Raw genomic sequence first — 8138 nt, forward strand, 5'->3', positions numbered from 1 at the left:
GCTGCAGCAGGACATTGACAGGATGCAGAGATGGGCTGAGTGGTGGCAGATGGAGATGTGATGCATTTTGGAAAGTGGAATTTGAAAGCTGAGTACAGGATTAAAGACAGGATTCTTGGCAGTGTGAAGGAACAGAGAAATCTTGGTGTACAGGTACATAGATCCCTTAAAATGGCCACCCAAGTGGACAGGGTTGTTAAGAAAGCATATAGTGTTTTGGCTTTCATCAACAAGGGGATTGAGTTTAAGAATCGTGAGATCTTGTTGCAGCTCTATGAAACTTTTGTTTGAACGCACTTGGAGTACTGTGTCCAGTTCTGGTCACCATATTATAGGAAAGATGTGGATGCTTTGGAGAGGGTTCAGTGGAGGTTTACCAGGATGCTGCATGGACTGGAGGGCTTATCTTATGATGAGAGGTTGACTGAGCTCGGACTTTTTTCATTGGAGAAAAGGAGGAGGAGAGGGGACCTAATTGAGGTATTCAAGATTATGAGAGGCATAGATAGAGTCGATAGCCAGAGACTATTTCCCAGGGCAGAAATGGCTAACACGAGGGGTCATAGTTTTAAGCTGGTAGGAGGAAAGTATCGAGGGGATGTCAGAGGCGGGTTCTTTATACAGAGAGTTGTGAGAGCATGGAATGCGTTGCCAGCAGCAGTTGTGGAAGCAAGGTCATTGGGGACATTTCAGAGACTGCTGGACATGCATATGGTCACAGAAATGTGAGGGTGCTTACATGAGGATCAATGGTCGGCACAACATGGTGGGCTGAATGGCCTGTTCTGTGCTGGACTGTTCTATGTTCTATGTATTCTGAATACATTAAACATTTTATTTTTAATGACGCAGGGCCATATAACCGTATCTTCAAATCGACCGAGACCGTTTTCTGTTCAGGTTATGGCTCCGTGTATGACAGCAGCAATGATGCACCGACATGGAACAGGGAATGTGATGGAGACATAGTTTGGACAATGTACAAGGAGACCTCACATGGTCCAGTTTGGGAGAGAATGACATTATTGTGTGATTTAACTCAGAGAGGGAGAAAGTGTCATCTGCCTGAGAAGAAACGGCCCATTGCACTCTCTCTCCTTCATTATTCCTCATCACAGTAACGTGTACGAGCTAAAACAAAACTCTACTATTATTGTTACCATTCTTATTTTTATAGAATCCCTGCAGTGTGGAAACAAGCCCTTCAGCCCAACAAGTCCATACTAACCCTCCAAAGAGTAACCTTCTCATGCCCTTACATTTACAACTGACTAGTTACCTAAAGTAGAAATCGCTGAACACTATGGACTATTTGACCAATACACTTTAATTATACAGCTTTGGGAGGAAACGGGAGAATCCATCAGAAACTCACGTAGACAAGGGGAGAAGATGCAAACTCATGCAGATAGTCGCCCGAGGCTGGAATTGAACTCATGTCCCTGATGCTGTGATGGAACAGTGCGAACTACTGAGCCACTGTGCTAACCTGGGACCTCCTGCCAGCCTAATGCAAAGGGAATTCAGCCAAATCTAACTCTCCCAGGAGTAGAATACCTTCAGAAGCAGAATAACATTTTGGACAATCTCTCAATTTTTCGTTTTTGTCATTAGTTACATTAATATTTGGACAAGGTTCTTTCAATGTGAAATTTCAGAGATTTTGTTTGTGTGTGTGTGTGTGTGTGTGTGTGTGTGTGTGTGTGTGTGTGTGTGTGTGTGTGTCAGTGTTTTTAGAACGGGAAATATCGATTCTTTATTTGCAAACAGTTTGCCATTCAGCATTCCATCATAGTTGGAGTAATGTTGCTCTGGATCATAAACGTGCTATTTGAACAGATTAAAGAAACTAGCCTGACTTGGTCCTAAAACTGACCCTGACCCAGTCTGAGACTGATATCATCGGCCATATCACCGACCTGGTTACATTTAACATTTGTTGTGAGCAGTGGAGGAGTGGGACGAGAAATGGGATTGGTGAGCCTGATGTCGGTGGTGGGTGAGCTGTTGGAGGTGATTCTGAGGGATAGCATTTACATACATTTGGGAAGGTAAGGGCTGATCGGAGTAGACAACATGGCTTTCTGCATGGGAAATCATGTCTCATTAATTTGATTGAATTTTATGAAGAGGTAACAAAGAAGATTGATGAGGGCAGTTTGGTAGACATTGTCTATATGGACCTCAGCAAGGTGTTCATGACATTCCGATTGGTAGGCAGATTAGTAAGGTTCGGTCACATGGGATACAGAAGAAGCGAGTCACAGTTGGCTTGAAGGGAGAGGGGTATTTTTCAGACTGGAAGCTTGTGAGCAGACATTATACACTTAATGGTAAGGGCCTGGTGAGTGTTGTGAAACAAATGGACTTAGGGCTGCAGGTGCATTGTTCCTTGAAAGTGGAGTCAAATGCAGACAGTGCGGTACAGAACACGTTTTACAAATTTGCCTTAATCAGTCAGAGCATTGAGTATAGGGGTCGTGGTGGCATGTTGTATCTGTACAGGATGTTGGTGAGGCCACTTTAAGAATACTGCGTACAACTTGGTTGTCAGCTGAAAAGATTTACACGGATGTCCCAGGACTGGAGGTTTGAACTTTAGGGAGAGGTTGATTAGTTTGAGGTGTTTCCCCCTGGAGTGTCAGAGGCTGAAGGGTGACATTATAGAGGTTTATAAAATCATCAGGGGCATAGATATTCTGAACAGCCATGTTCCGCTCCCCAGGTAGGGGAGTCCAGAACAGGAGAGCACATGTTGAAGGGGAGAGGGCGAATAATTTAGAAGGGACCTGAAGATAAATGTTTCACACACAGAGTGGTGGGTGTACAGAAAGTGCTGTCAGAGGAAGTGGTGAAGGCGGTTACAATTGCACATTTAAAAGTATCTGAAAGAGGAGGGATATTGGCCAAATGCTGGCAAATGGGACTGGATCAGGCTTGATATCTGATCGGAGTGAACAGATTGGACTAACGGGTCTATTTCTATTCTGCATGACTCTCTGATTCTATAAGAGGGATGACAAAAAATTCTGAAATTACCTTTCAAATCCGAATCCTCTTCACTGGAAGTTTCTCGTGCCTCTCTGTTCACATTGATTGACAGTTGGGTTACTGAAATATTTGACAGAAAACTGAGTCATGGATAATGGGACACAGACAGGAAAGTGGGGCTGAGACCACAACCTGATCAGCCATAATCTTAGTGCCTGGTGGAGAAGGTTCAAAATGTTTAATGACTCACTCCTGTCCCTCAATCCCATGTTCCTGTGTTCCATTCAGCCCATTAAACCTGTTAGGCAGGATCATTTAGAGGCTACTTACTTCTATAACCTGGTGCACAGAAACAGAGGAGATCATTCGGCCCTTCAAGTCTGTCCCACATACTTTGAGGTGATTTGAGAAATGTAATTGTAAAACCCAGGCTGGGTATGAAAGAGGCCCCTCATCTCTCTTTACAGAGCTTCCCCTCTCTGAAACTTGTGCTCCATTTGTTGGTCATGTTGTAGACTCTAATTCACTGTGAATACAGACCCATACCTCACCCAGAGATGGCTCACAAAATCCTCTGGTCTCCCTGACGGCAACATTCAATACCAGAACATTCATGAAAACTACACCCACTAACTTTCCAATAACACAATGCGAGGACATCAGACAATGTTCAGAATAATTTGACGCCCCCATCAGCTTCTGAACTGGACTGTGTCCATGTGCAGCAAAACATGGACTCCATTGAGGCTTGTGCTTTTAAAGAGTCCGTAACATTCATATAGAGGACTGTCTGACACTGCACATTGCCGCAGTAAAATAAGAGTTCATTCCGCACCTCACACTGGTTTCACAGGAATATGAGGAAGTCGGTCAGCCCATTGACACTATTAGAGAAGAACAGGGACAGCCCATTCAGTGCCTCCAACATATTACTCAGGAAGAGAAGGATTCTAGTGTGATGGGCCACACCAAAGCCCCTCGATAATATTTGAAGGTGGTAGCCTAGACTCTACTATTTTCTTATTTTAAAGAAAATATAAAGTGTCTGTTCCAGATGCAATGTGACTGGTCAAGCAACACGGTGTGAAGCAAAACACCATTTACTTAAACACGATAAATAAAATAAAACCAAAGGAAGAGCAATCTAGAATAATGTAATTATATTGGACAAGTTAACAGAATAAGAGATCTAGGAACTATCACTAATGAACTGTTCCAATACTGGAAAATCACATGGACACAGCCCTTGGCAAAAAAGGAATATTCAGACACTGAATGACACAAATATTTCTCCAATTCAGGATTTAAAAACAGCACCAAGAGAAAATTCATACAGAGTAGCTGCCAGGAGACATTCACTAAAGTTTTCAACTCGGTGGAGACCCCAATAATTTCTGATGTTACTGAGAAACCAAAACCCAGAAATCCTAATCGGTGAGAGCTGACCACACCCATTCCATCTGCATTAAAATAAACCCAAGGCTTCGCTAACTGTTACGCAAGTGGTCCTAACTAGCCAGCTTGGTAACGGTCATTCAATCTCTCTCGTAAAAGAAACCAGAACAAAATAACCTCTAAAAGCTACAGCATCATCACACTAGTCAGCACATCGAGCTGTCATACAGGAACCAGGGGTAACCCAATCAGGCCCTTGGCCCTGTCCAATCGGACGAGGAAGAAGCCAGTCAGTCCCTTGAGTCACTTACACAGGAACAGTAGGAGGCCATTCCCACCTCAATGCACTTACACAGGGGCAGAATGAGCTAATTGATGCTGATTCCTGATGAATGGCTTATGCTCGAAACGTCGATTCTCCTGCTGTGCTTTTCCACCAAACCACTGTCTACTCTGTTCTTCAGCATCAACAGTCCTCACTGTCTCCTAACTGATGCTCTAACATGGTGACCAGGTGGAGCAGAGGCTGCACAGACAGACTGCTCCACGTTGTTCCTCGTAGCTCCGTCAGTCATGATACACACGTGGGACTTTAACACGGTTTTCTAGTGGTGAGGAGGGAAGCCATATGTCTTGTGTGAAGTCACAAGAAGGCAGCTTCCATCTCCGAGAAGCCAGCCTGGTGTTCTCTATGTAGGGTGGAAGCTAGTGGGAATGGCTACCTGTTTCAGATGGAAGGTATTGTGGCTGCTGTTGGGGATTGTGAGGAACATAACGTTCAGTATGGGTTCACACGCCGACTGCACAATAACGTGGGGAGAGTTAATTTAGGCATATAAACTATTAGGAAAGTCAGGTTAGACTGATGAATGGACTCTCTAAGATCAAATAATGCTGATCTTGTTGATGTTGATCTTGTCTAGTGCACGTCCTGTTCAGTGTAACCTGTATGCCTTACTCTGTCCAAGCCTATTTCCATCCTATGATCTGTCTGGCCTTGCTTACTATGATCTGCCTCCACTGCTAATAAATAAAGTGTTTCCCTGTACTGAGTTACCCGTGGCAATAAATCAAACCAATAACTCCTGGGTAAAGTATGGAATGTCTGTTTTGGAAATAAGAGACCCCTGCCACTCCGCATGTTTCAGCATCACCATTTCTTCGTCTCTCACACTCTACAGGTTAAACACTCAGCTTCCTCACTCTATCCTCATGTTACCATCATCCGTATCTGTGGTACGGGAATCCTTCCTTACAAAGGGCATCAAATCCGTACAGAGTGCCCCAAATACTCTCTCAGCAAGGTTCTACAACAGCTGAAAGATGGCTTTACTTATGTACTCGAATCATCTTACAATGAAGGACAGCATGCCATCGACTGCACCCATTACTTACACAGGGTTTGATTCAGAGCAGTCAGCATAGACAGCATAGATCATGCTTCCCAAATTTCTTAGAGGCCTTTGATGAGGTTTGATAAGTTTCCACATGGCAGGCTGCTCAGGAAGGTTCCAAAACGTAGAATGCGTGGGAACTGTCCAATTGGATACACAGTTGGCTTGATGGTAGGAAGGGGAGGGTTTAGTGGAAAGATGCTTGTCAGACTGGAGGCTGGGTCCATTGCTGTTTGTTATCTATGATCTGGTTGAGAATGTACAAGGCATGATTAGTAAGTTTGCAGATGTCACTAAAGTAAGTGGGAGCATGATCAGTGAGGAAGTTTATCAGAATTTGCAGCAGGACCTTAATCAGTTGGGGAAATGGGCCGACAAATGGAATTTAATATAGAAGCGTGAGGTCTTGCATTTTGGAAATTCAAATCAAGGTAGGAGTTTCATGGTGAATGGGAGGGCCTTAAGGGGTGCAGGGGGCAGAGAGATCTTGGTGCTCAGGTGCACGGTTCCCTGAGAGTGGAGTCACAGGTAGACAGGGCAGTGAATAAGGCATTTGGCACAATGGCCTTCATCAGGCAGGATATTGAGTATAGAAGATGGGAATTTATGCTGCAGTTATACAGGACTTCGTTAAGGCCGCACTTGGAGTATTGTGTTCAGGTTTTGTCGCTTTGTTTAAGGTAGGATGTTATTAAAGTAGAAAGAATACAGAAGAAATTTACAAGGATGTTGCCAGGACCCAATGATCTGAGTTATAGGGAGAGGTTGGACAAGATAGGACATTTTCTTTAGCGTGTAGGAGACTGGGGGAGTTGTTATAGAGCTGTATAAAATCACGAGGGGTATGGATAGGGTTAATGCTCTCAGTCTTTTTCCAAGGTGTAGAGAATCGAGGACGAGAGAGGATCAGTTTAACGTTAGAAGGAAAGGAATAAAAGGGAACCTAAGGGGCCACTTCTTTCCACAGAGGCTGGTACGTGGATGAGCTACTCGCAGATGTAGTTGAGGGGGGTAAATTAACAACATTTCAAAAGCATTTGGATAAATATCTGTATAGGAAAGGACTGGAAGGATATGGGCCAACTGCAGGGAAATGGGGTGAGCGGGGATGGACATTTACAAGGTGGAGTCGAACCCCTCTGTTAATTAAAACCAAACACCCAGAAAAGCTCACCTCACCTCGTAATCTGTTAAAATATGAGCGACACAGACCTCCTTTTAAACAAAACTTAACAAGTTAGTTTCTTAACCTTAATAGTGAACACTAAACAACAACAATTCACAAATGCAAGTCCCTCTTCTTAGCTACTTACTATCTGACTCGAACTCTGTAAAAATATGCTGTTCCAACAACCCACATATTAAACATTACAATCCCATGACCATACAGTCTCTATCTTCCCCGTTGTCTTCACTCTTTCAGCTGCATCTCCCCGGGTCATCTTTTTATTGCAAGTAGGTTTGACATGAACATGTGTCTTTGAGAGAGTGTGTTTGAGATGGTCAGTTAGCACTCCTGCTCGACAGCAGTTGCTCTCCTGTTGGATGGCAGTAGCTCTCCCTCCAGTGTTCAAAATGCTGGGTTTATATACTCCCCATGATATAATAATTATCATAATTTGATTGCTTTCCAGGTGTCCAAACAATAATATTCAAATTCTGTTGGCATCTGTTATCCTGAGCGTTATTTAAACTCTTTAGTTACATTTGAATGGCTATCAAAACAGCAAGCAAAACTCAGGAATCCATTTCTCAGCTAATGGTGACATGTGGAACAGTGTGACCTTCAGCTGGCATCTGTGGCTTTAATTTCTATTCAGCAAAACCCGATCTGTTTTAAAGTGTCCATATATGTTTTTGTCTTCATAACATCTCCCCGCTTCAGAAAATAAAATGAACTAGCAGAATGAAAAGATGGCTACATTTGTTTTCCTCTAACTCTTAATCCCAATTTTATGAAATACCAAAGTGTTAATCTCAGTTATATCATTCATATTAATTCTGTACACCAATACAACACTGGAATAAGTCAAAACTTATCTACACTTTTTCCTTTAAATCCACGAAAACACATCTGCTATCACATTATAGGAGCCACAGCATGTACATTTTGTAAGTTTAAAGTCGGTAAGGTAAGACTCCAATGACGTAGTCTCATATTCTGGTCTGTAAATATTCCAAAAAATGCGAGAGATTTGTCGTTGTCCACAACTATCTCCGACAATTTGTTTGTCATATACACATTAAAATATTGTCACGCCAGTGTGGAACTTAATCATTCTTGTTCAATAAGTAACCTATCGGGGTGTCCATTTTAATTTTAAAATTTTATCTTTATGTTAATAACGTTCAACAATA

At 42.9% G+C, this 8138-nt stretch overlaps 1 long non-coding RNA gene across 3 annotated transcripts in view; it reads left to right on the top strand.

Annotated features, from left to right (window-relative positions):
- Positions 1–7710, top strand: part of LOC132814146 (uncharacterized) — a 75647-nt gene extending 67937 nt beyond the window's left edge. For 2 of the 3 annotated variants that reach the window (XR_009644324.1, XR_009644323.1), the window contains one exon: positions 1178–1318. This is a non-coding gene — a long non-coding RNA (uncharacterized LOC132814146). Of the gene's footprint in view, positions 1–1177; positions 1319–1338 lie in introns of those variants that run through there. The other variant, XR_009644325.1, reaches the window with a different exon arrangement.
- Positions 7711–8138: the final 428 nt, after the last annotated feature.

The sequence above is a fragment of the Hemiscyllium ocellatum genome, unplaced genomic scaffold (assembly GCF_020745735.1).
Source record: "Hemiscyllium ocellatum isolate sHemOce1 unplaced genomic scaffold, sHemOce1.pat.X.cur. scaffold_694_pat_ctg1, whole genome shotgun sequence".
Lineage (NCBI taxonomy): Eukaryota > Metazoa > Chordata > Chondrichthyes > Orectolobiformes > Hemiscylliidae > Hemiscyllium > Hemiscyllium ocellatum.